At 34.5% G+C, this 27,069-nt stretch overlaps 1 pseudogene; it reads right to left on the bottom strand.

Moving 5' to 3' along the window:
- Positions 1 to 17,129: 17,129 nt before the first annotated feature.
- LOC127674008 (ubiquitin-conjugating enzyme E2 variant 2-like) lies at positions 17,130 to 17,432 on the bottom strand (annotated as a pseudogene).
- Positions 17,433 to 27,069: the final 9,637 nt, after the last annotated feature.

The following is a 27,069-nucleotide window of genomic DNA, read 5'->3' on the forward strand; positions in this document are numbered from 1 at the left end:
CACAAAACCAGCCCTACAAAGGATAATAGTTGGAAAACTCCAATATAAGGAGGGAAACTACACCTGGGAAAAACAAGATAGTAACCTTCTTTCATCAAACCCAAAAGAAGATAACCACTCAAATATAAAAACAATATCAAAAATGACAGGAAGTAATAATCATCATTCCTTAATATCTCTTAAAATCAATGGGCTCAATTCCCCAATAAAAAGACATAGACTAACAGACTAGATACATAAACAGTATTTTTGCTGCATACAGGAAACACTACCTTAGGGTAAAAGGCTGGAAGACAATTTCACAAGCAAATGATCTCAGGAAACAAGCTGGAGTAGTCATTCCAATATCAGATAAAATTGACTTTCAAACTAAAGTCATTAGAAGAGACACGGAAGGACACTTCTTGCTGGTCAAAGAAAAAAATGCACCAAGAAGAACTCTCAATTCTGAACATATATGCTCCAAATGCAAGGGTACCTTCATTCATAAAAGAAACCTTGCTAAACCTCAAAGTCCACATTGCACCTAACATAGTAATTGTGAGTGACTTCAACACTCTACTATCTTCAATGGACCAATCAGGAAAACAGAAACTAAACAAGGACAGGGTGAAACTTATTGAAGCTTTGGACCAATTGGATTTAACAAATATATATAGAACATTTCAGCCTAAAGCAAAAGAATGTACCTTTTCCTCACCACCTCAGGGTACCCTCTCTAAAATCAACCATATAATTGGTCACAAGACAGACCTCTACAAATATAAGAAAATCAAACTAATCCCATGCCTTTTATCAGATCACTATGGAGTAAGAGTAGTCTTCAATAGCAACAAAAACAACAGAAAGCCCGCATACACATGGAGGCTGAAGAATACTCTACTCAATGATACCTTGGCCAAAGAAGAAATAAAGAAAGAAATCAAAGACTTTTTAGAATTTAATGAAAATAAAGGCACAACATACCCAAATTTATGGGACACAATGAAAGCAGTGCTAAGAGGAAAACTCATAAAGTATTGGCAGGATTAATATAGTTAAAATGGTCATCTGGCCAAAAGCAATATACAGATTCAATGCAATCCCCATCAAAATCCCAACTCAGTTCTTCATAGAGTTAGAAAGAGCAATTCTCAAATTCATTTGGAATAACAAAAACCCAGGATAGCTAAAACTATTCTCAACAGTAAAAGAACTTCTGGAGGAATAAGTATCCAGGACCTCAAGCAATACTACAGAGAAATGGTGTTACAAACTGCATGGAACTGGTACAGTGACAGGCAAGTGGATCAATGGAATAGGATTGAAGACCCAGAAATGAACCCATACACCTATGGTCACTTGATCTTCAACAAAGGAGCTGAAAACATCCCGTGGGAAAAAGATAGCCTTTTCAACAAGTGGTGCTGGTTCAATTGGAGGTAAGCATGCAGAAGAATGTGAATTGACCCATTCTTATCTCCTTGTACTAAGCTCAATTCCAAGTAGATCAAGGACCTCCACATAAAGCCAGACACGATGAAACTCATAGAAAAGAAACTGGGGAAGACCCTTGAGGACATGGCCAAAGGGGAAAAGTTCCTGAACAGAACACTAATAGCTTTTGCTCTAAGATCAAGAATTGACAAATGAGACCTCATAAAATTACAAAGTTTCTGTAAGGCAAAGGACACTGTCAAAAGGACAAAACAGCAACCAACAAATTGGGAAAAGATCTTCACCAACCCTACATCTGAAAGAGGGCTAACATCCAATGTATACAAAGAACTCAAGAAGTCAGACCCCAGGGAACCAAATAACCCTTTTAAAAATGGGGTACAGATCTAAACAATGAATTTTCACCTGAAGAGCTTCAGATGACTGAGAAGCACCTTAAGAAATGTTCAACATCATTAGTCATTAGGGAAATGCAAATCAAAACAACCCTGAGATTTCACCTCACACCAGTCAGAATGGGTAAGATTAAAAATTCAGGAGACAGCAGGTGTTGGTGAGGATGTGGAGAAAGAGGAACACTCCTCCAGTGCTGGTGGGATTGCAAGCTGGCACAACCACTCTGGAAATCAGTCTGGAGGCTCCTCAGAAAACTGGGCACAACATTTGCAGAGGACCCTGCTATACCACCCCTGGGCATATACCCAGAGGATTCCCCAGAATGCAATAAGGACACATGCTCCACTATGTTCATAGCAGCCCTATTTATAATAGCGAGAAGCTGGAAAGAACCCAGATTTCCCTCAACAGAGAAATGGATACAAAAAAATGTGGAATATATACACAATGGAGTACTTACTATTCAGCCATTAGAAACAATGAATTCATGAAATTCTTAGACAAATGGATGGAGCTCGAGAACATCATCCTAAGTTAGGTAACCCAATCTCAAAAGAACACTCATGGTATGCACTCACTGATATGCTGACATTAGCCTAGAAGCTTGGAATACCCAAGACACAATCCACATATCAAATGATGTTCAAGTAGAAGGAAGTATTGGCCCTTGGTTCTGGAAAGGCTCATTACAGCAGTGTAGGGGAATACCAGAACAGGCAATTGGGAAAGGGTGGATGGGGGAACAAGGGGAGGGAAGAGGGCTTATGGGACTTGTGGGGAGGGGGGATCAAGGAAAAGGGAAATCATTTGAAATGTAAATAAAGAATATATCCAATTAAAAAAATAAGAAAAAAATAAAAGATTTATAGTGAAAAATAAAATAAAATATTAACATTAAAAATGATACTGTTGGCTTTAGAAGAAATTTTAAATAAACTAGACATTTTCCAACACACACACACACACACACACACAGGCACACACACACACATGCATGCACACACAGAGAGAGACAGAAAGAGTTAGAGAGACATAGACAGGAAGATATGCATGTATAATATATATTTATAAGAATATATATAATAGAAATTGACATACAAAAAAGAAAAATGTATAGATGCTCTACCTGATCTTTGATACTCTTCAACCAGAAATCATACAAAACCTGTATATTCCTGGACATTCTTTCAGTAGCAGGTCTAGCTATCTCTAATTTTGGATAGGCAGTGTCATCTTTCTACTCACACTACAGAAGCAGATTTCATTCTGCTTAATGTTAAAAGCTCACACTTGACAATTGGAAACACAGAAAATGGAATAAATTATGTTCTTCCACGAACCACAAAGATTTTTCCTTCACAAGTATCATTCTACTTAAGCAATGAAAATTTGATGAAGACAGCTGCTTTACGATTGGACTTAGGCCTGCACTGTAGGAGTTGACGCATGCTTATAAATCCATAAGATGCTCACATTCTCATTGCTGTGGGGGAAGGAACACTCTCCTGTGAGACCTATACTCTTGCTTTGTTGAATGAACATTTTTTCCAAACTGCCTGGTACATATTTGTATTTATTCCCATTGAGTGTTGATGCCCACAGCCTTGGCTAGAGAAGCTTGTCTTTACTATGGGTAATGTTAATACTGAGACCCAAAGGATTCAAACTGCTGAAAATATATGGTGTTTGTGTACTCAGCTTCAAGCAGGATACCCACATCACCTACTCCAAGACTCAAGTAAAATCACAGAGCAGTGTGCTGGGAAAGTATAAGAGCCAAAGTATAGGGGGAAATACTCAACAAAGCTATCTTCTAGACATAGAATGGCATGTGCAGTCCATAAATATACTGGATCTATTGATACTTGCACAAGATTTGGTCACCCAACATAGATGGAAAGGGTGTCATATTTAACCATCCCTGTTTGAGGGACAACTTGTCTTTAAGGGTTTCTAGAGGTACGGACAGTCATTTATCTGTTGTTTTATTTACTAGAAAGTTGTTCATGTGCCATTAAATAACCCCAACTTTTTCATATTATTAATTCTAATTAAGCCTCTTGAGAGCTCTCTCTCTCTCTGTGTAGGTGTCTCTGTGTGTGTGTCTCTGTGTGTTTCAGGCTTTCTCTGTCTCTGTCTCTCTCTCTCCTCCCTCTCTTCCCTGTCTTCCTCTCTGTCTCTCTATTGTCTCTGTCTCAGTCTCTGTTTCCCTGTTGTTTCTGTCTGTTTCACACACACACACACACACACACACACACACACACACACTCAGGAATAAACAAAGATGTTTTGGGAAAGAACTGTTTCACCAACAGTGAAAGAGGGCATAAGGAAAGGTAGATAGTGTGAATATCATCAAAATATATTATATATTTGTGTGTAATTATCAAAAATGCATTTTTAAAGTTTTGATAGTGAAAAACTTGAAAATCACCACATTTCTCAATTCATTTCTTTGGTTTTTTTCTTCCATGCTTAATCTGCCCATTCTAATGATTTTCATTAGAATAAAACTGGAAAGTAATGTGGGACACATTCAGAATGGTTCTACTGCTATTTCTAAATTGCATGTCATTTTCAAAATTAAATAGGTGTGCTGAAAATATTTATTTTCCAGAAGCACATTTTAATAGTGCAATAAATAGAAAGTCTGGAGTAAAAGCTGATTTGAAAAAGTTTTTAAAGAAGTTGAAAATATGACAAAGATAGTGTTGTTCATTGCTTATGAAGCAGTAATCACTAGCCTTTTGCTGATACAAACACCTTAGATATAGCCATAGTAACAATAATGGAATCTAAGAAAGAGGCAAGAATATTAATTAAACTATGGGCATTATTCCAAATCTCCTAGTTTCTTAACTTAAATATTTTCCATTTTTTTTCTGGTCAAGTCTAGGATGCCACAGTACCTTTACCAGCATACATGATTTATCTTCTCTAATTTGTGACAATTTTCTCCTTTACCTTTTGTCAGCTCAGTATTTTTTTTCAGATTGACCTAGTTATTACACTAAATATACTTTAATTTGATACATATTATTGATGCAGTTTCAGACCAGTTTGAGATTAAGGATTTGTAGGGACCATAGTAGAGACATAAAAGCAGATGTGACATTATCTCTTCTGGTGTTAACTTTATATAATAATAATTTAGATTATATTTTTTCTTAGTATTAACAGCATTATATAACAGTGCTTTGATATTGAAAAAATATATAATTAATTATGTCTGTTTGTATGTAGGGATACATATAAGTGCTTTCCAATATTACAAGATGGTACTTGATAGCTCAGGGCTTATGTTACAGGCAGTTACTGACACTGGAAAATCAACTCTTGTCCTTTAAAAGGGGAATAAGGTCCCATATGTAGTATTGTTAAAATGGCCAAGAAGACATGAGACTATACAGGACATAAGCCCTAGGGGAGAATCTATTACTATTATTCTGAAATGGGACAATGCAATAAAATAACTTCTTATGATATACTTCTATACCCAGAGATGTATAAATTGATTAACCTTCATCAAAGCAGTTCCTCCTAATAGTAGATGATAATTAGCAGAGTCTCCTGATTAGATAATGTGGAGAGAGTGAAAGACCTTAGAGTACTAGATCCTAAAAGTAATATACTTATCAAACTTCTTCCTCATTGGCTCAGAGATCTACAGGAGAGGAGAAAATTATAAAAGCCAGAGTTGATGAATCACACACACACACACACACACACACACACACACACAAGCATTAAACAAATTGGCATCATTCTGATATGAGGTGTCTGATACACATCTAAACCTACAGATACTATGACATATTTACAGGTTAAAACCACACAAAATCTCACCATTACCCAACAGTTTATTTGCACTTGAAAAATAAGAATCCATTTTCTTCAAGGAATGTCAAAATATGTAACAACCATTCTTCAGGGAAGGTTACATTTTAAGGAGTTATTAGCCAACACACAAAAAAGATGCTTTATTTGTTTGTTTATAAATTCACTTATTTTGCAAGTACTTGGAATTGAAATATTGGTTCTCTGCAAGAGCAATAAATGTTCTTAAACACTAAGCAATAACTCTATCCCCAAGGTTTACATTTTTTAGGCTGTCTTGTATATTGCAATTGTTGGATCTAAAGTTTGATATCTCATCTTCTATAACTCAGTGCACAGTAAAAAGTTTTCAACTATTTCTAATATATTACCACGTTCAAGATACTACCACACATGTTAATATGTGTAACATTATCCCACAACTCTTTTTCTCAACTCCCCCATTTTGAAATCCTTTACCATTCATATTTATTTGTAATGTCTTTAACAAGTCATCTTCAAGTTCATTTAATCCTCTCTGTGTTTTGCAGAATCTACTAACAAGCTTTATTTTAATTGAATATCCTCTTCATTTACATTGCCAATAGTAAAACCCTTCCCGATTTTCCTCCTTCTCAAGGACCCCCAACCACTCCTTCTAACCCCTGCCTCCACATATATGTCCCTCCACCCAACGTACTTCAACTTCCCTTCCCCCTTGGTTTCCCTTTGTTAGGGCATCTATTAAGCCTTTACCTGACCAAGGACCACTCCTCCCACTGATGCCCAATAAGGCATTCCTCTGCCACATTTTTGGCTGGAACCAGCTGTACCCCTTGGTTAATGGTTTAGTTCCTGAGAGTCTTGGGGCAACTGGGTGGCCAAAATCATTGTTCTTCCCATGGGGCTGCTGTACTGTGCTTTGATTTCCAGAATTTCATTTAGTTTTATTATAGTAGTGTGTGTTTGAAATAGTGCATTCATCCTTTCATATGTTTGTAACTTTAATTTTTTTCAAACCTTAATTTTAATAATGGTTCTTACATGCTTCAACCTGCATTTTAGCCTACCACCCATTAGCGGTAGTGGTAAAGAAAAGGTATAGGGAAGTGGGCCTGGTTGCAAAGGTTCTTTGGAGCAACTCCTGGTTTGCCTGGAAGTCGGCAAGTCAAATCACAGGTCAGCATCTGCAGCTAGATCCACTTGCAAATGTTTCACAGATACACCAGCAGACCAGTTTAGTAGAGTCAAGATGGCAAACATGACCTGGCAGAGACAGCCATACCTCAGCCTCAGCACAAGTCAACAGGAGGCACCAGTTCTCTGCTTTGCCTCTGTCAGGGAAGCAAAGATTAGCAAAGATAAGCAAACCAAGCTCAGCCTGCCTCATTGTCCACTGAGTCCTATTTATGCCCACCAAATAAATATCGCATGTCCTCTACATATCTTGCCTCAGCAGATGTCTTGTGTCAGCAGTGTATCTGTCTCAGCAGACATGACAATGACAATCAGCCTGAGTTTGCAGAAATGGCAAAACACTGAGGCACACTACCAGAACTTTTCAGGTGTGTTTCTCTCTATAGAGAAAAAATGCAGCAGAACTAATAAGGCAGGCCATTACATGCCTGTCATTAGCAAAGAAACCTTAATCACATGTCCTTTCACATGCTTGTTTGGCAGAACCTCCTTTCACCTGGGTCTGATTTATCTAAATGTTCCTTCACGTGTTTCTCCTAGCAAAACATCATCCAACTTCCTTTCCAAAGAACCCTTAAGTTTCCACATCAGATGGTTTATCTTTGCAATTAAGGATTCTGACAAACAAACTATGGTGCTCTTACACAATGAAGGATATTAGAGGAGAAACCCATATAGATAGAGTAATCTAAGAAGTAACGGTCTAATCTATTTCACATGTTCAGACCTGCATCTTTTTTCATTTTTTACACATTCATTTTAAATTCTTCTCATTGCTCCCCTCCTGGTCACCTGATTCTACAACCCTAAACCCATCTCTTCTGAGTGGATAGGGTTGCCCCTGGGTATTCCCCCCCCCCCGCCACGCCGATACATAAAGTCTCTGTGGTCTACGGGCTTTCTTTCCCATCAAGGAAGACAAGGAATCCCAGGTAGAAGAACATATCCCATGTATAGGCAACAGCTTTTGTGGTAGCCCCTGCTCCAGTTGTTTGGGACCCACGTGAAAACCAAGCTGTACATCTACTACATATGTGCAGGGAGTCCTAGATCCAGCCTGTATATGTTCTTTGATGGGTGTTTCAGTAGTGGCTCAAACGACCCAGGTTAGTTGTCTCTGTTGGTCTTCTTGTGGAGTTACTATCCCCATTAGAACGCACAATCCTTCCTCCTATTTTTCCACAAGAGTCCCCTAAGCTGCACCACTGTTTGGCTGTGGGTATCTGCATCAATCTCAGTAAGCTGCTGGGTGGAGCCTCTTAGAGGACAGCCATGTTACGCTCCTGTCTGCACGTAAACAGAATATTAGTAATAGTGTCAAGGATTAGTACTTGCCCATGGGATGAATCTCTAGTTGGGCTAGTCATTGATTAACCAGTATCTCAAACTCTGCTCCATCCTTCTGCTAGCATTTTTTGTAGATAAGATAAATTTTAGGTTGAAAGTTTTTTGGATGAGTTGTTATCTCTATTGCGCCACTGGGGTTCCTACCTGGGTACAGTAGGTGCCTCTAGGTAGCTTCTTCACATTCCATATCCCAGTATTGTGAGTCGCAGGTAAGGTCACCCTCATTGATTCTTGGGAACCTCTGTAGATAATAGTAAGGCATAAAGCAAGTCTTAATAAATACATGAAATTTGAAATAATTCTTTGTATTATTTTTATTATCACAGTGTTAAAAAGTAACAAGAAAATGCACAGAATATACAGAGACTCAAATAATTTTAACAACATACTACTGAATAATAAGTAGATCATTGAAAGAATTAAGATTTTTTTAAAGTACCTTGAGTAGAATGGAAAATAGGATGAAAATACAATATTGGCCAATATGCAGAATACAATGAGCAGTTGCAAGAAAGAAGTTTATAATCAAAAGTTTGTAGAATTCATTTAAATCTTTTAATATTACCATCTAACATAGTGCCTCTTTTGTAGGCTTAATGATAATTTTCATTTTTTATTGTAATTACAGTGTACCCAAATAAACCTCTATCACATGAATACTAAAAAAAGAATTAAAATAAATCTTAAATAACAGTGTATTTTAGGAGATAACAGTAATTTTCTGTGATATCCAAAACAAAATTCTGTGAACTTTGATAGGTCTAAAATATGTTGTCATCATTGTTTCGTGGCCACTGGGTGGTAATTTTGGGTATTTTTTTTGTCATCATTCTTTTTAATAATTGTTTTACATATTAATATTTAAATTGTTTTATTTATTATTTAAATTGTTTTATTTATTATTATTTATATAATAATATATAATTTTGCTTGTGACCTCCTCCATGGTATATGTTGGTCCCTATGGACAAATAGAACTACTTCAAGAGGGCAAATAATACTGAAATAAGACCACTACACCTAGGCAAAAAGCTATTATTATTGTTCTCTCTTATGATTCATGTTTGAATAAAATCCTGATTATTCCTCCCAGAAAGATTTTTTTTCCAAATCAAGGTAATAGGCTAAATAGTCTCTGCTGTTAATTCCATATGAATATGGTATTTATCACTTGAAAATTAGTTTTCCCATCCTGAAAGCTGCAATTAGTCATGTACCTTCCAGTAAAAACATAACTATTGGAGAGAATATATTTTAAATATATTGAATTCATAAACATATGGCATCAACAAAAATATATTTTAAAATAATCTGATAGCTATCTATATGGAAAAAATAAAAACTATACTGACTTGCCTCACACACTGATAATATATTCATATTACTTAGTTTCATTATCCACAATGTTTAAACATTTTCTATGAACTCTTCTAATTTGTTTGCCATCTTCATATTTATGTGAACATCTAGTAATGCGTGTAACTCATTTTATTCTGTTAGAAATCAGAGTATAACTGAAGTGTACTTTAGAGCAAATTTAGAATCTCATACATATAGTAGATGTCCTAACACCACTGTTTCTTAATTCTATCATTATATCACAAAGCGAGAAGTAGGATTTAGTGACAAATATTTTCCAATTACATCGCCTACAAAATCAAAGCACTGTCAATTCAATGAATGCAGTGTGAAGAGCATGTAGCCATTAGTACCCAACGGCACTGAAAATGTATTGTCAATGATAGAGTCTGATTATATAGATTAGGAATTAGTTCAGCCATATTAGAAAGCATTTGTTTACTACTAATAAGGCATATTCAAATCTGCATTCTCACTATGTATAATTCTAAAAAGAAATTAGAACAATATTAATGACAAAATTGAAAATAACCCAAGGGGCGTGAAAAACAGACAACAATTGAAACATACAGCATTGTAAGACATATTCATAGACAAAGATGTAATCATAGTGTACTATGATTAAAAAGCCAAACAATAAAATAGATAAGCAGCTACAGTAAGTATCAACCTATGAATAAAGAGATTCTTTGAGTATGATGTGTTACAGAGGAAATTATAAAATACAAGACTATATAAATTTGAAAATCAGAAATAACAAATAGTACTATTTAGTAATGGATATTGTAGGGATGAAGCCATAACAAAAAGAGGTAAATTAAAATCACAACCTCATACTGATCATTTCTAGTCTGTTAGTCCATAGGACTGCTTCTTATTAATTTTAAGGTGAAGTAGGTAATGAATAAGTATGTCTTTAGTCTGTGATAATCCCGTAAAATGTATAGGTAATTTTTTCTTTGGTGCATGGGCTATCAAATAATATATATCATATAAAGTATCACTTCTAAAATCTGCTTAAAACTATTTAATTATTAAATGTTGAATCATTTGTCAGACATAAATTCAAATTGAGTACATGCACACTATGATATACTCATGGAATTATTAAAATTTACCAAACCTTATTTTAAAGTTACCAGGTCTTCATAATTACATTGTTTGTAAGATTTTGCAGTCTTCTTAGATTACATTAACGTTTCAGTAATTCTAAATTATATATTCACGCAGATGAGAAAATGAAACAACAGCAATAGCAGGAGGCTTTAAATTTTCTGAATAAAATATTAATATTCATTGTATTATTTAAAATGTTGAAGTATATAATTAATTTGCAAATGGGGAAATAATAGTATTCTCATCTTAACATAGTACAGTCAATGAAAGTGATAATACCAAGTTAGTGGCTAATGCTGGCCGTGAGTAGTAGTACATTCATTTGATCTCAGAACATGGAAGGAATGTAGAAGTTGGTAGATCTGTTTAAAGCCATTTTGGTCTACAAAATGTTCCAGAGCAACCAGGACTACATAGGAGACCCTGACTCAAAACAACAAACAAACAATATAAAAGAAATGTGGCTGATGTGGTCAAAAATTGTATTATATTATTTTTGTTTGATAGTAAAGCATTTTATATTTAGCTTTGTAGTTGGAATTTATTTTTATGCATTGTTAAATTACTTTAATATTGGATTACAAGGTATTTATGGATTCAGTGTATTTTTAGGTCTGCATAAAATTCGCAGCAGTAAAATCAGCAACAGTTAAATTAAAATTAAGTTTTTAAAGTATGCTTTTTTTCTATCTTTAATAGTGGATTATCTGGAAATGAATAAAATTATTTTAATTATCATCATGAAAAGAAGATTTTGCTAAGAGGTTTATGGGAAAATATGTATCTATAAAACATACAGAGATGAAATTTCAGAAAATTATAAAACAGTGTCTTTCATAATATGGAATTTTTGATTATGAGAAAATTGTATTAAATGATCACATTATATGCCACAAGTTTATTAATATAATATCTAAGAAATTGACAATCATAGCCATTTTATGACCATACCTCTTAGTGAAGGCAGAATTCTCCATAGAAAGCAAAAGATCAATTAGTGGCATGAGTCATCAGGATATTATTGAGAAAGTGAGAACTGTTGATGTGAAAACTGATTCAGAAATGAATACAAACAAGTGTAGAATGTCTTTACATCACTGGTTAAATTGCATTTATCATTATATGGATTCCTATTTTCAACATTTTATGCAAACTATTGAGTCTAACAAAATTTCAGATCAAAGTACATTATATTATACTAGTAAAATTTTGGGTACTTAATTTATCTATTAAAAATTAAATTTCTTTTTAATACCGCATCCTTATTTGAAAGAAAAATATCTTGCCACACAAATTCATTAGTTCCTTTACTTGTGGCTGCAACAGAATACCTATGAGGAACCAGTAGGAGGGAGGAAGGCAGAATTCATTTTGGATGAGAGTTTATAGGTGGATGGCGTGGGGAGTAGGGTTTCATACATAGGAAGTGGTTGGGGTTTTCCTATGTAGGCAGAGCCAGGATAAACTTACAAACCTGGCCTCTTTGACCCGATCTATGTCTTCTAGCCAGACACAATTTTCCCCAAATCCCCACAACTTCCTAAACACATGCCACAAGGTTGGGAGCAAGGGTTATGAGTTGGTAGAGGTGGGAGACTCTTGACATTCAAATAAACCCATGAACAAAAACATTAACTTAAAATGAGATGAATTTTTCCATATAACATCTTTGTCAAAAGTCAAGGCGCTTTTCCAAGAACATGTACAAAATGATCCAGACATTTTACCATCTGCCTGCATAATCTTCTCCCATTACTGATGAAACTTAACATTTCTGAATTGCGAGTGGCAACATCTTAGTTCTTTGGACCCTAATTATATTTATCAACTAAAAAAAGCAATATTAATGATTTTCTTGACAATACTGACAATAGTCAGTGTTTTAAACTAAAAATTGATGTATAAAGAAACTAGTCCTGAATCAAAGGATGAGAAGAAAAATATTATTTGCCTTTTGTCTATGCAATCCCTTAAGCAGAGTAAAACATATCTACACAAGAACAGTTCTCAAATTGGCATGTAAAATATTGTTATTGCTACCCTATCTATAACAAGATGACATAATTTAAATACATTTCCAGCAAAAGTATGATACAATGTCTGTGAGAGTCAAATGAGTGGGTAGGTAGATAAAAGGTTAGAATATATGGAACTAGGTAGATTTAATAATATATATTTTCTATGAGCTATCTCTGAATTCAAAGGAAACATATGTATATTAGTCTACTATTTCACAACAACAAAGTGAATTGAACATAATAGCTATTAAGAAAATATAATTTAACATTTTTGTTGTTTTTATTTTTAAGATACAAGGCATGGCATTTGAAACCAATTAGTCTTGTTGAAACTTTTAGAAAGAAGAGTGGATACGACAAAAAGATGAAAAATCAAAAGATTTATTTGAGAAGAATCTAAAGTCTCTTTCACTATGATCTTGTAAAGAATGCACCTGCAAAAATCAGCACAGTTGATGAAGCTGATGACAATGAGAATGAAAAAATATACCTAAGTCAAGTCTGTATAACAGGAAAAAGTAAATTTAATGAAGACACCTTGTCAATTACATAAATATGATGCAAGAAAAACTGGTTCTCTTGAGAAATCTACCAAGACATTAGTGAATAAAAATTCTCATTTTGAACAGATTTTTAATTGTGTAAATGTATACGTCATCTATGTGTCTGTGAAAAGACATATTGCCCTTTCCTAAATATTTGTAATATCCACTAGTGAAAGATCATCTAGGGAATACTTGGCAGCCACATGCTATGACTTGGATCATCATCTTTTCTCTGAGCTTTCAGGACCTGAGTCAAGAATTGTATGTTACTACCTGTGTTGATAGAAGTTCGGTCAGACCGATTAGTATAGCCAACTACTTGCATAACACATAGAGAAGAGAGAAGAAATAGCATGGATTTAGTATAGCATCATCTCGCAGTCCATTTATCATCCCTCTCCCTCTTCAAGTACTAAGATACTGCTTGCTTTGTCCCATATACAAATTGTGATGGATCAGCAACTCTAGTGTATAAGGTTACCACTAGAGTTCTCTGCGTGTTGCATGCTCACATTCTCCAGTATATTCTCAATAATCTAGTGATTAATTGGAGTATACAATACTGGGTAAATATCATGCAGGTAGTTTCATGTCATAATTACTGAGAGAATCATCACAAGAAAAATTAAACAACAATGAAACAAGACATAGCTGTGCATATGGGCCCAATGCATGTATATCTATGATAAGCCTCCATTCATAGTACATGTCTAGAATGACTTATCATTTTTCTCATTTTTGTCTTTGAACCTGGTTCTTCTAATATACTTGCTGTGCTTTAATAGGAAATTCCATCATACCAGTTTGTTTTCCTACATGTAATAAGGACTAAACCTTTTCATTTTTTCCTAAACAAATGCAATAACTTTATTTTAAATTACAAAATAATAAAAAATTATCAATTCTGAAAATAAGCAACAAAGTAATTAAAGCCATTAAAGTATAACAGGGACCTACTAGAACAAGAATTTTACTTTTCTAACTTTTATTAACATACAGTCAGCAAGGGTCATCATACTTAAAAATCTCTTGAAACATATTTCTAAGGCAAATGTCTCATTGATTTATACCACAACATTCCTACAACCCTAGCCACTTTACAAAGGAAAATTTGCTTGTAAACTGCTAGCTTATATTTAAAAGAGGTTCTATTAACTCTAAAATGTTATCAATTAATATATCTCATATAACCATATATATACATACATATATATATATATATATATACATATATATATATCATAATTGTTATATCTGCTAAATTCCACAATCCCTAAGACAAGAAAGCATTTTTTAAATAGACTGGACTCTGACAATAGCCTTTGGTGAAGGAGAAGACTTTCACAGTGGCATATACAAAGACAACATGAGACCAAGGTAACAGATTCTACCAAAAGCATCCCAACACTTACTAATACCAAGTATCACAAGACACATTTTCAATGCAGAAAAGAACAAACTGGTAATGACTCTATACTGTCAATGCAATTCAATGTAATCTTTAACCATTAAATAATTAGTATATTTCATTTAAGTATACTTTAATGAATTATACACAGAAAATATATGTGTATGTTCTGTGTGATTTTTAAGTATTCAGAATATCTTTGAGGGGCTGAGATGGCTCAGTGGTTGAAAATGCTTGTCAGAGATCTGATTCCCAGAACCCACATAAAATAATAGGTGAGGCTGTAATTCCAGCCTTAGAAAAGCAGAGGCAATGGATCTATGCCACATCAGTGAGCTCTGGGTTTCATTTAAATCCCTGTCTCACACTATAAAGTGAAAGGACATTTAAGGGAGATTCCAGATTCCAACCAAGGAAGGCTTCTGCATATACCCAATACACACACACACACACACACACACACACACACAAACACACACACAAACACACACACACATACACAGGCACACACATACGCATGGACGCACACACACAAAGAATAAAGAAACCTCATTGACAATTAGACTAGCTCATTTAAAATGAGTCCGTTTATGCTGGACATGGTGGTATACACCTGAACCAGTACTTGGGAGGCTGAGACAGAAGTAATTCTGCAAGTTTGAAGTTATCATAAGTTATACTATAACCCTATGTCAAACTACAACAGTGATAATAAAGCTTAGACAAACTATCTAAAGTTTAATTAATAACTTACTAAAAAAAAACCTTAACTTTTAAACAGCTTAATCAAAGCATACCAAGTATGTTTCAAGAAGTATATCCTTGCTATAAAAGTAACCAAGATAATCCAGTCTACTATATTATCACAGTGTTTGTATATGCCACTGTGAATTACTACTAGTAATACTTTTCCTTTACTTTATCCTCATAGGCAACGTTTGAATATCTAGGTTTTTATTTTGGTAGTCAAACTTTGTCAATTAGATAAAAGGATAAAAATGAACCTTCAACTTCAGACACATATTTGTTAAAATGAACATGGAGTGATAAAATTAACTTTCATTGGTCTTAGAAGAGGGACCAAAGAGATGGCTCTACAGTGAAGGCTCTTGTTGATACACATGGTACATGGTGATCAGAGTTCGACATCAGGAACACTCATAAAAGTGAAGGTAAGAACCAACTCCAAAGATAACCTCTGACCTTCACATAAATACATACAAACATGTGAATGTACACACACACACACTAACAAATAAAGGAATTTAAAGATATGGGAGGAAATGTCTTCAATCTAGTCAATTGAACCAAAAGCTCCACAGAAAAATAAAAATGTCACAAGAAAAAAATAAATGAGTACTTGAATAATTTACAGTCTATACCTATAAAAACTGCTATAATGCAAGTATCTTTTTTAGTATTTCCTATGATGAAATAAAGTTTGAAATGTAGTAAATGAGATACCTCTTTGTGCAAAGAAATTAAACTGAGGATATAAGATGTCAAAACAAATTCTCGGTAAGTTTCAAACATAAGCATATAAAATATAATTTCAATGATAATCTTTGATATTCTCTCAATATTTCTTATTTTGTTTTTAATGCAGTCTTATGTGCCAGGCAAGGCAGGCCAGAAACTTCCAATCTTCCTGCCTCTGCCATTACTGTGCCTAGCTTAATAACCACCAATTTTGCTACTTTGATATGACTACTATAGCATATAACAATGTAACAGAAATAGCATAGCACAGTCTCTGAAGGCATATTCCATATTTTATTTACATTTCAAGACAAACTTTCATCTCAGAATCACATATCCATACACCTATTTCCTTTTTGTTGACTTCGCTTAAATCTTCGAAGCATGTTTTATTAAACAAAGGCTGTAAACAAATTATCATGTCTGTCACATGTAACAAATGGGTAGGGCTTTTAACAGAAATTCAAAATCCCAAACATCTTTTTATTATAAATACAGGTATCAAAACAATCCTGAACCTATTTTTGATATGAATAGTAGTAAGCACCCACACTGCTTCAAGAATCAGCACAATTGATGACCATTCATTATGTCTGCTACTTTAAACAATTCCAGCTGCAGCAACTTTAAATATGATGGATAAAGTATGCCATTCCTGGTCTTCCTTGTTGAGACTTTACTTTTCAGAAAAACAAAGGTTTTTGTGCCATCTCAGCACTCTTTTGCCATGCTTCTGTCTTGAAAACCTGAATTTCATTTTGAGCACTTCAGGTTCATGTTTAAATGACAGAACTTTAAAAAGAAAAAGAAAAATTGTGCTGCACTTCTCCTGTAACCTGGAAACATAATAGGTGTACGTATATTAAATATATTCTTACAACTGTCCAGGTCATGTTTACCAGCTGCAATTATTTTACTTAATGTGTGAGCATTTTGCATGGTGATATTTAATCAAGACAGTAACATGAGTAGAAGGTTGTTGATTTAAGACAAGTTTGAGGTCTAGTAAAATTAGTTGTTGTACATCTGTCCTTCAGGTGGCTGTGGAAGCTTCATATTTTCTTTGGATATCATTAGATGTCTTAGCTCTTAAAGTACAACTTGAATGCTATAGGAATTTTGGCATCTTGCTGATACTGGTGTGTACCATTCTACTGGAATTATTTATTCCATTCATATTAATCTTGTTACAAATCTAACTGATGGAGGGGCTTCTGGGTATTTAGATCCACATTCCACTTTCAGGTTATGTATTCTGTTTTCATAGTTTGTCCTTGGTGGCCCAATAATCATTCATGTCCACCTTGTAAGTGTCATGTCATTGTCATCTTCAAGGCCACAACTAACCATGCCATCACCTATTCCTTTTTGTCCTTCTTTTAATTCTTCCAACAAGCAAAAATTACAACGCAACTTTAACTCCTATGGAGACCGCCATCTTCTCCTGCTACCAGACACCCAAAAGTTTTCATTAAACATCAGGGTCCACTTTATCCAGTAGGGCTGAGGAAAGTATCTTCCCTGATAATATTTATCTAATATTTAACAACAAATACCTCAAACATTGTGTCGAGGTAGAAAGCTAAGCAGGTTATCATGTCTATTCTCATCCACTTCTTGTAAACAAGACTGTTCTAAGTATTGTTAAAGCCAGGAGTGAGATTCCTACAAAATACAGTGTATTTTATATAAGGCAAAGGATTATTTCGTTTTCTCATGAGCCAGCTATACTGTTCTCTCTCTCTCTCTCTCTCTCTCTCTCTCTCTCTCTCTCTCTCTCTGTATGTGTGTGTGTGTGTGTGTGTGTGTGTATGTGTGTCTGTCTGTCTCTCAGCTCTCTGGAAGGTGCTAGATGAACCACATAACATTCACCCACTTGAAGCAGACACCTTCTTATGTGATGATTTACTTTGTGGCTCAATGTAAAACAGAACATTATAATTCAAGTGTGTCTGAGCAGGCAATATCTTATTTCACTCCTCCACTTGTACCTGAAAAGTATTGAGAGCTATATCTATGCATTTTTATTAGTTTATCCTTAAACATTTGCAAGTGATATAACAACAGAAACATCAACTTTATGTGCAAACAGAGTAGCATGCATCTCAGACATATGGACACAAATTATATCTGAAATATATACATATATATATATATATATATATATATATATATATATATATATATCAAATTAGAACATGATGGAAAAATACATTCCATGATGAAATTATAACATAATTTGAAGAAAATTAGCACCACTATTCTGATAAAGGATGAGAGAGTTTTCATTACCTGCTCACATATAGCATTTAATTGATGGGGAAATTTTCAAACACTCATTCTATCCTTGGTCCTATAACATATGCCTGTACAATTATCCTATAACTTAGAGCCAAGAAGGTATTTTAAAATTGAAGACCTTCCTCATTAATTCACCAAGTAATTCCTATATGCTAATGTAATATAATACACCACTAAATGGGTAAGAGAAAATTCCATCACAGAGAAGAATAATGCTCCCAAATTGAGACCCTTCAAAGTTTCCATCCAGGTGCTAGAATGGTGTTCGAAATTTAACCATCTACATGATGAAAGAAAATACCATGAGAAATGGAATGAATGAGCACACCGATATAAAGATATAGCTGCTTTGAGAATATCGACAATTGGGAATGGATACCACATAAACCTGGGCTAGGGAGCAGTGTGGATAGTCAGATGTAAACTGGGAGGATGGATTTTGATTTTTACCCAACACACATTTTCTTCTTTAGCTATTAACATTTCTATGGTTCTAAATAAATGCACCATTAACAAGAGCTTTCAAATAATTTAGTTCTAGAGAATTCTATCCAGCGTCTTTTGTAAATGACTTGGTGTGAAGATATAACTACATTTTTTCTTACTTTTAAAAATGACTTGTCATTAGCAGCAGCTCCACATTTTGTATTCATTATGCCTTCATTTGTATTCACTTCTTTTAAATTCTCATTTCAGAAGGAATAGAGAAACAATTTACTGAGCTGATGTTAAGTTCCATAACAGACTACCTCTAAGGAATTTTTCTTATTATACAAAATTGCTTTGGGTAAAATGGTACAAAGGTCTCATTCATTTCAATGAGATTTTGCTTATTAAAAATAATATGCATTTACAATATGAATTCTCTCTTTTTAGCAAGGGGATGTTTTTTTAACTTAAAAATTTCCAGAAATCATAACACTTATTTTCAAACTACATATGCTATTTTCAAACAACTTGAATTTTCATTTACCTTAAAGTCAAATGTTATCATAAAGATTATCTAAAAAAGAGAAGCCAATAATTAGGTTCAACAAGGTTTAAAGTTACCTAGAATTCATTAGAAAGCATTTCAGAAACAAATTGGCCAGATTACAATCAAACTGATGAGGAAGAACATCAGCTGAGGCACTTCAATATCATTGAAAGCTCTGTGTCAGAAATGGACTACTGAGGAAAAATTTAACAGCATTTTCAGAACTGGGCTATACTGGGTGTGTCCCATTATTCCCTTAAATAATCTCTTAGAAAAACACTTCTCATTTCCTAATACTATACTTCTTCTTACTTCAAGATGCAAAGCTATTCTTGAATATTGTACATGTAATGTGAACTATACTTTTAGAATTATACATTCTCAGATTGTAGACATTGTAAAGCTGACCATGTTTCATTGAAGGCAGCCCATCCATGAGTTGACATATTGTGTCAACATGTACTGTATATTGACAGCACATGTTGAAATTGATGGAAATCCAATGTTTAAAAAGGCACAAAGTTGAGAGGGTAGAAGAGTAGGAGCTGGATCTGTGAGGTGTAGAAGGAGTTAATGTAACCAAAATACAGTGACAAAATTCTCAGGAAACTAACACAATAATGGGGAAAGAAATGCACGTTAGGCAATATTCACAGAAAAACCCATTGAAAATTTATTGCAGAAAATGAGGTGTCAAGATGACTCAGAGGGAAAAGACACTTGCAGCTAAAGCATGAAGACTTGAATTTGATGCCCAGAAAACAGATACATACACACACACACACACACACACACACACACGCACATGCACACACACTCACACACACTCGCATGCATGCACACATGTATGCACTCATGCACACATACATAAACATGCACACACACAAAGTAAAAAATAAAAATGGAATTACCATGACTCACAGATTATAAATATCTAAAACTACAAAACAAAAATTTTGTATAAGTCTAAAAGATTGAAAGTACAGAAAACAAGAGCATCTAAAACAAGGAAATCAAATATCTGAGAAAAAACACAAAAATATTTACTTAGAACACATATTTCTTACTAGCACTAGTAACTATAATACATTTATAAACTAAAATGGAAATATTCTTGGTCTTATAATATGACCAGATATTATACTTTTGTGTATTTACCTCTTTTGCTCCAAAATAAAAGTATTGAACATGCTATGATTATCAAGTAACTATCCAATAAATAGAACATGTATTTATTCATGATGATTATATTTCTACTAATATTTTAATCTATGCAAATATATTGATGTAATTCTCTATGTTTTACATTGCTTGAACATCACAAAAATCAATAATAACTAAATAGTATTATCACCTTAAATTCATCAGAATCACTTTGGAAGTAAAATTTCTGATCAGGTCACATATGCTGGAGTGTAAGGTGAGAAGAATGCATGATATTTCATTAAAAATGTGATGGTATACATATATAGTATAATAAAATATGTTGTTAATATATAAGAATTAAGTACAGTGTAGATAACAGTAATAACATGGATTACAAAAGAGACAGAGTCACATAAATTAATAGCAAAAGTGTTGATCTGGAATAAAACTTAGAGAAGAGGAAATCTGAGATAAAAAGGATGCTGTAATAGTATTAAACCGGGAGAGAGGTGATTTAATATGTAGCTAATCTGCATAACATAAAATAGGTTAAATTCAGTAATGGCAAGGAAGATATTTCCAATTATCTAACACTTCCTGTGGCATATCAGTAATATATTTTCATCAAATCATATTTAAACAATCGATGCAGCTAAAAAGTTAGAAAATTAGATAAAGAACTTTCGATTAATTAGGCAATAACAAATGCTAGGAAAATAAATAAACTATCATATACAACATATTTGAATTCAAAATTCCTGATGTAAGTTTAATTTCCACAGTGCCATTGGGAACATAAATCAATTCCTATTTCTACAATGGTGACATTATTTGAACTTAAGTTAGGCATGTAAAAAGATACCAGGAACAAATTAAAAAAATAGATGAATCAAATTCTACAGAAAACACAGGTGTGAGTACAGAAATAAACACCTTCATGTTATGTACAGAGCCTTTTGCATTTCAGAATCCGTGTTCCTTTAATACACTGTAACCTAATATTCTTTTCTAGCTCCCCAAATAATCATTAATAAGTTCCAGAGAATCAGCTTCTTAAAAAGTACATTTTGGATGGCATACATGAACTCAAAAATTATACAAAATATTATTTCTAGAAACTTTTCAACCCTGTAACTTAAAAGCATATCACTGAATATGTCAAAAGTAATAGGGTGCAAAGCTTCAGCATACAGGAAGTGTCAATAGAATCTGGTTGGTGGAGAAGAGGCTAGAATGGGAACTAGAAAATGAAGTGTTACCATGTAAATACAGTGCCTATAACACTGGACGGGTTGCTGCTTAGAGTGAAATGCCTCCATTAGGTGACCAATATAAATGATCTGTTTAGAAATTAGATCAGGATGCTCTGGAGACTTGACACAGTGGAAGAGCCCTTGTGTCATGTATACAAGGCCATGTTCAATCTCCAGAAAAGCAAGAGGAAAGAAGCAAATCAGGTCACCAAAGCAAGAACTTTCACCAAAATTTGGCTCAAATTTGAGATTAGGCTCTAAATGAAATCTGAACGCTCAGTCGGCTTCCAGAGAAGTGAGGTCTAGGACTCACAGCAGTGACAATCTCAACAAATGAATTTCTCAAAATGCTCTGATTTCTGATTTTATTAGGCACAAATATCCTTGGGGATGCGTGTTTGAAACTAGGAGATAAGCAGCCATCAATTTTGATGAGTCAAATCTGGTTCCCTCCACATTGATCTGAGAATATAATATTCCTCGGAGATGGTTGAGCACATTCACATTTGGTGAGAGTTATGGAATACTGATTTCCACATGGTAGGAGAAGGAACCAGTGCTTTGAAAAGCATTAGCAAGGGAATGATAAAGAGAACACAACTCTATTGGGAAAATTTCACAATTTTGGTGAAAGTATTTGTCTTTGCACTTGCAGACAATGGTTCTAACCTATAAGTATACAGGACAGAAAGAATTTCAGTTGGAATAGAAGCATGATCCAACATCATGGAAGACAGAGATTAAGATTCATGATGTATATTTTTAAAGAGCTTTTACATGAGGATATTATAAGTAGAAAATCATGAATATATCAATTTATTATAGCCAAAAAACACCCCAAAATTAGTAATTTAAAGCATGGTTTAGCTTACTCAAGAACTGAAACAGCCTAATTAGGGAGTTATCACTTGGATTTCTCAATGAGTTTCTGTCTGTGTTCATAAGGTTTTTGTTTTGTTTTGTTTTGTTTTGTTTTGTTTTAGTTTGGATTTTTATTTGTTTGCTTGTTTTTTACATGTCGATTCATTGTGAATGAATGTCAGAGACAGCAACGTGGCTCCGTACTCAGCTTTCACAATAAATTTATCACATGGTGTCATGCTACAACCAGTTTTTGTTTACACACTCTCAGATTTTAAAGAAAGGGGCAAATTTCCTATACCTTTAATGGGAGGAGATAGACATACGTTTAGTTTGTGGATTTTTTTTTTTAAGCTTCAAAACTGACCTCAAGCAATACTACAGAGCAATAGTGTTAAAAACTGCATGGTATTGGTACAGTGACAGGCAGGAGGATCAATGGAACAGGATTGAAGATCCAGAAATGAACCCACATACCTATGGCCACTTGATCCTCGACAAAGAGGCTGAAAATATCCAATGGAAAAAAAGATAGCCTTTTCAACAAATGGTGCTGGTTCAACTGGAGGTCAGCATGCAGAAGAATGCGAATTGATCCATCCTTGTCTCCTTGTACTAAGCTCAAATCCAAATGGATCAAGGACCTCCACATAAAGCCAGACACTCTGAAGCTAATAGAAAAGAAACCGGGGAAGAACCTTGAGGACATCGGTACAGGGAGAAAGATCGGCAACCAACAAATTGGGAAAAGATCTTCACCAATCCTACATCAGATAGAGGGCTAATATCCAATATATATAAAGAACTCAAGAAGTTAGACTCCAGAAAACCGAACAACCCTATTAAAAATGGGGTACAGAGTTAAACAAAGAATTCTCACCTGAAGAACTTCGGATGGCGGAGAAGCATCTTAAAAAATGCTCAACTTCATTAGTCATTAGGGAAATGCAAATCAAAACAACCCTAAGATTTCATCTTACACCAGTCAGAATGGCTAAGATTAAAAATTCAGGAGACAGCAGGTGTTGGAGAGGGTGTGGAGAAAGAGGAACACTCCTCCACTGCTGGTGGGGTTGCGAATTGGTACAACCACTCTGGAAAGCAGTCTGGTGGTTCCTCCGAAAACTGGGCACCTCACTTCCAGAAGATCCTGCTATACCACTCCTGGGCATATACCCAGAGGATTCCCCACCATGTAATAAGGATACATGCTCTACTATGTTCATAGCAGCCCTATTTATAATTGCCAGATGCTGGAAAGAACCCAGGTATCCCTCAACAGAAGAGTGGATGCAAAAAATGTGGTATATCTACACAATGGAGTACTATTCAGCCATTAGAAACAATGAATTCATGAAATTCTTAGGCAAATGGATGGAGCTAGAGAACATCATACTAAGTGAGGTAACCCAGACTCAAAAGGTGAATCATGGTATGCACTCACTAATAAGTGGTTATTAACCTAGAAAACTGGAATACCCAAAACATAATCCACACATCAAATGAGATACAAGAAGAAAGCAGGAGTGGTCCCTGGTTCTGGAAAGACTCAGTGAAACAGTATTTGGCAAAAACCAGAACGGGGAACTGGGAAGGGGTGGGAGGGAGGACAGGGGAAGAGAAGGGGGCTTACGGGACTTTCGGGGAGTGGGGGGCCTAGAAAAGGGGAAATCATTTGAAATGTAAATAAATTATATCGAATAAAAAAATAACAATAAAAAAATAGTGTATAAGAGAAAAAAAAACTGACCTCTATCCTATTAGACTGTAATAATGTAAAGATTGGTAAATACCAATAAGCAATAGCGATTTAATGCAATTGTGATATCCACTATTAAAATGTAAATTTCCAATAACAGGAGACTACATTTACTTTAAAATATATTTTTGTTACACTATAAAATAGAATTGAATACTAGGCAATTTTTTAAAAATTAGGAACATAAAATACCAGAGAAAAAAAATGGAATATTATCTCTCTGAAATACTGATTTATACATTGATATAAATGTATTATATAATTATATATGCATTTAACTTTGTCTAGCAGTTAATTTATATAAAGTCATGATATCCAAATAAAAATATAGCAGTATGTAAAAATCAATTTCTTTTATATTAGCCTTATCTTACACTAAGCATCCCATATACATTACCAAGCCCAGATACTATTTTGGATGCCAACAAGTACTTGCTGACAGGAGCCTGATATAGCTGTCTCCTGAGAGGCTCTGCCAGTACCTAAAAAATACAGAAGTGGATGCTCTCAGCCAACCACTAGACTGAGCACAGGGTACCCAGTGGAGAAGCTAGAGAAAGGACCCAAGGAGCTGAAGGGGTTTGCAGCCCTATAGAAGGAACAACAATGCGAATTAAACAGAACCCTCAGAGCTTCCAGATACTAAAACACCAACCAAAGAGTCCACATGGAAGGACCCATGGCTCCAGCCACAAATGTACCAGAAGATGGCCTTGTTGGGCATCAATGAGAAGAGAGGCCCTTCATCTTGTGAAGGCTCTTTGCCCTAGAATAGAGGAATGCCAGGATTGGGTAGAGTAGGGAAGCAGAAGTGGGTGGGTTAGTGAGCAGAGGGTAGAGGGACGGCATAGGAGGTTTTTGGAGGGGAAATGAGGAAATGGGATTACATTTGAAATGCAAATAAAGAAAATAGCTGATAACAATATTCATATGAAAAGGCAAAAGAAACATCGGAAAGTAGAGACAATATTGTAACTCATTGAAAATTTAAAATATATTACTTTTTAAAATGTAACATTAAGAGAGATGGCTGAGCATCTTGAAATTGAATTGAAATATTCTCCTCTCCAGTACTTATGGCCATGTGCCTACATTTAAAGAAACATATGTGTACATACTTTGAAAACAAAGACTCTAAATGTGACATTTATAATTTCGCTGGTTGAATAATCAAGGGTACTGGTAACATCCGGTGTGTCTAAAGACGACCAAGAGAATCTGCTGACCCTCATATTATGTTAGAAAAGCACATGTGCTTGGATACTCCACATCCAGAAAGTCTAAAGAAATATAAATATACACCACAGAATTGATTGTACGTGACAATTTCTATACTAGTTATAGTTTATAATCTACGTAACAGAAAAGCTTGTTTACAGATGCAATTCTTATTTGTTGTACAATCTCACTGATTTATTAAGTCCCTTGTAAACACACAATGCATTCATCACATTCATGACTGATTAAATTTGCCATTTACAGACAGATTATTTTCAAATAAAATTGTAGATTTCTTTTTAGAATATTATGAATCCTTATGTAAAAATCAATCTTAAACAGTAAAAATGAATGAATGAATGAATGAATGAATGAATGAATGAATAAATAGGAATTGATTTCTTCTTTGTTATCTGACAACTCTGGAACCTATCTAAAAATAAATGGGTTTACAGAGCTGATCATTTCCTCTTCTTCATTGCCTCCCAGATTCCTTCTATGCCTTCCAGGGAAAAAGGCTACTTCTGTAAATATAATGGGAAATTCATTTGTGAGTGGTGTTTTTGCTCTGTATAGTACTAGTAACAGAAACATTTGGTTTGAAGCCAACAGATACTATTTTGGGCTTAGTATAATTTTCCAGCTGTTGTTGGGGAAAGCATGTTATACTTCCCCACCCATTACACTGACATTCTCATCTATACATTTATATTTTGCTTCTTTTTCAAATCAGTAATGCAGCTGCCACAATATGCCTCCTCCTTCCAGCAGGTGGTAAATTATTCTCTGCACAAAATGACATCATTCCCTATCTTGCAGAAAAACATGCCCTCCAAGCAGAGGAAAGGGCAGAACCATCACAGGAAACAAGATTTAGATGATTTTCTCACATCATAGTTAGAGAAACCATACTGTAGATTTAACAGAATTAATTCCTAAGGCGATGAAATCAAGTTATCAATGAGAGTTGAAAAATTCAGTAAAATAAAAACAATTAAGATCCACATAGCTGTGACATGGTTTGCCTGCCTCAGAGTCACTGAGCAGAAACTGAATCGATTTTTATTGCCCTGTTCCTGGCTTCCTTCCTCTGCAACAGAAAGGAAAATATTTGTATTACACTTAAGATAATTTCTCTGCTAAGAAAGCTCCGTGTTACTGATGATTTTCTTATATGTTTTATTAAGCCAAACCATATATAAATACCCATTAGTGTCACACTAGCTTAAAACTTTTATCTCCCCCAAACAGAAGCCTGTTTGATAATCGATAGAAAGACATTTGGGCTAGCATTCTATTTTAAAAGATGGGCAGTATTTTTTTTTCATTTTTACTAATCCAGATAAATGGGGAAGTGGTTTTATAAAACCCCAAATCAATGAGTTTATATAGCACCATATTGTAGTGGGGCAAGTCCAGAAATGAATCTGCAATGTC

This window comes from Apodemus sylvaticus, chromosome 23 (genome assembly GCF_947179515.1).
Source record: "Apodemus sylvaticus chromosome 23, mApoSyl1.1, whole genome shotgun sequence".
In the NCBI taxonomy this organism is placed as follows: Eukaryota; Metazoa; Chordata; class Mammalia; order Rodentia; family Muridae; genus Apodemus; species Apodemus sylvaticus.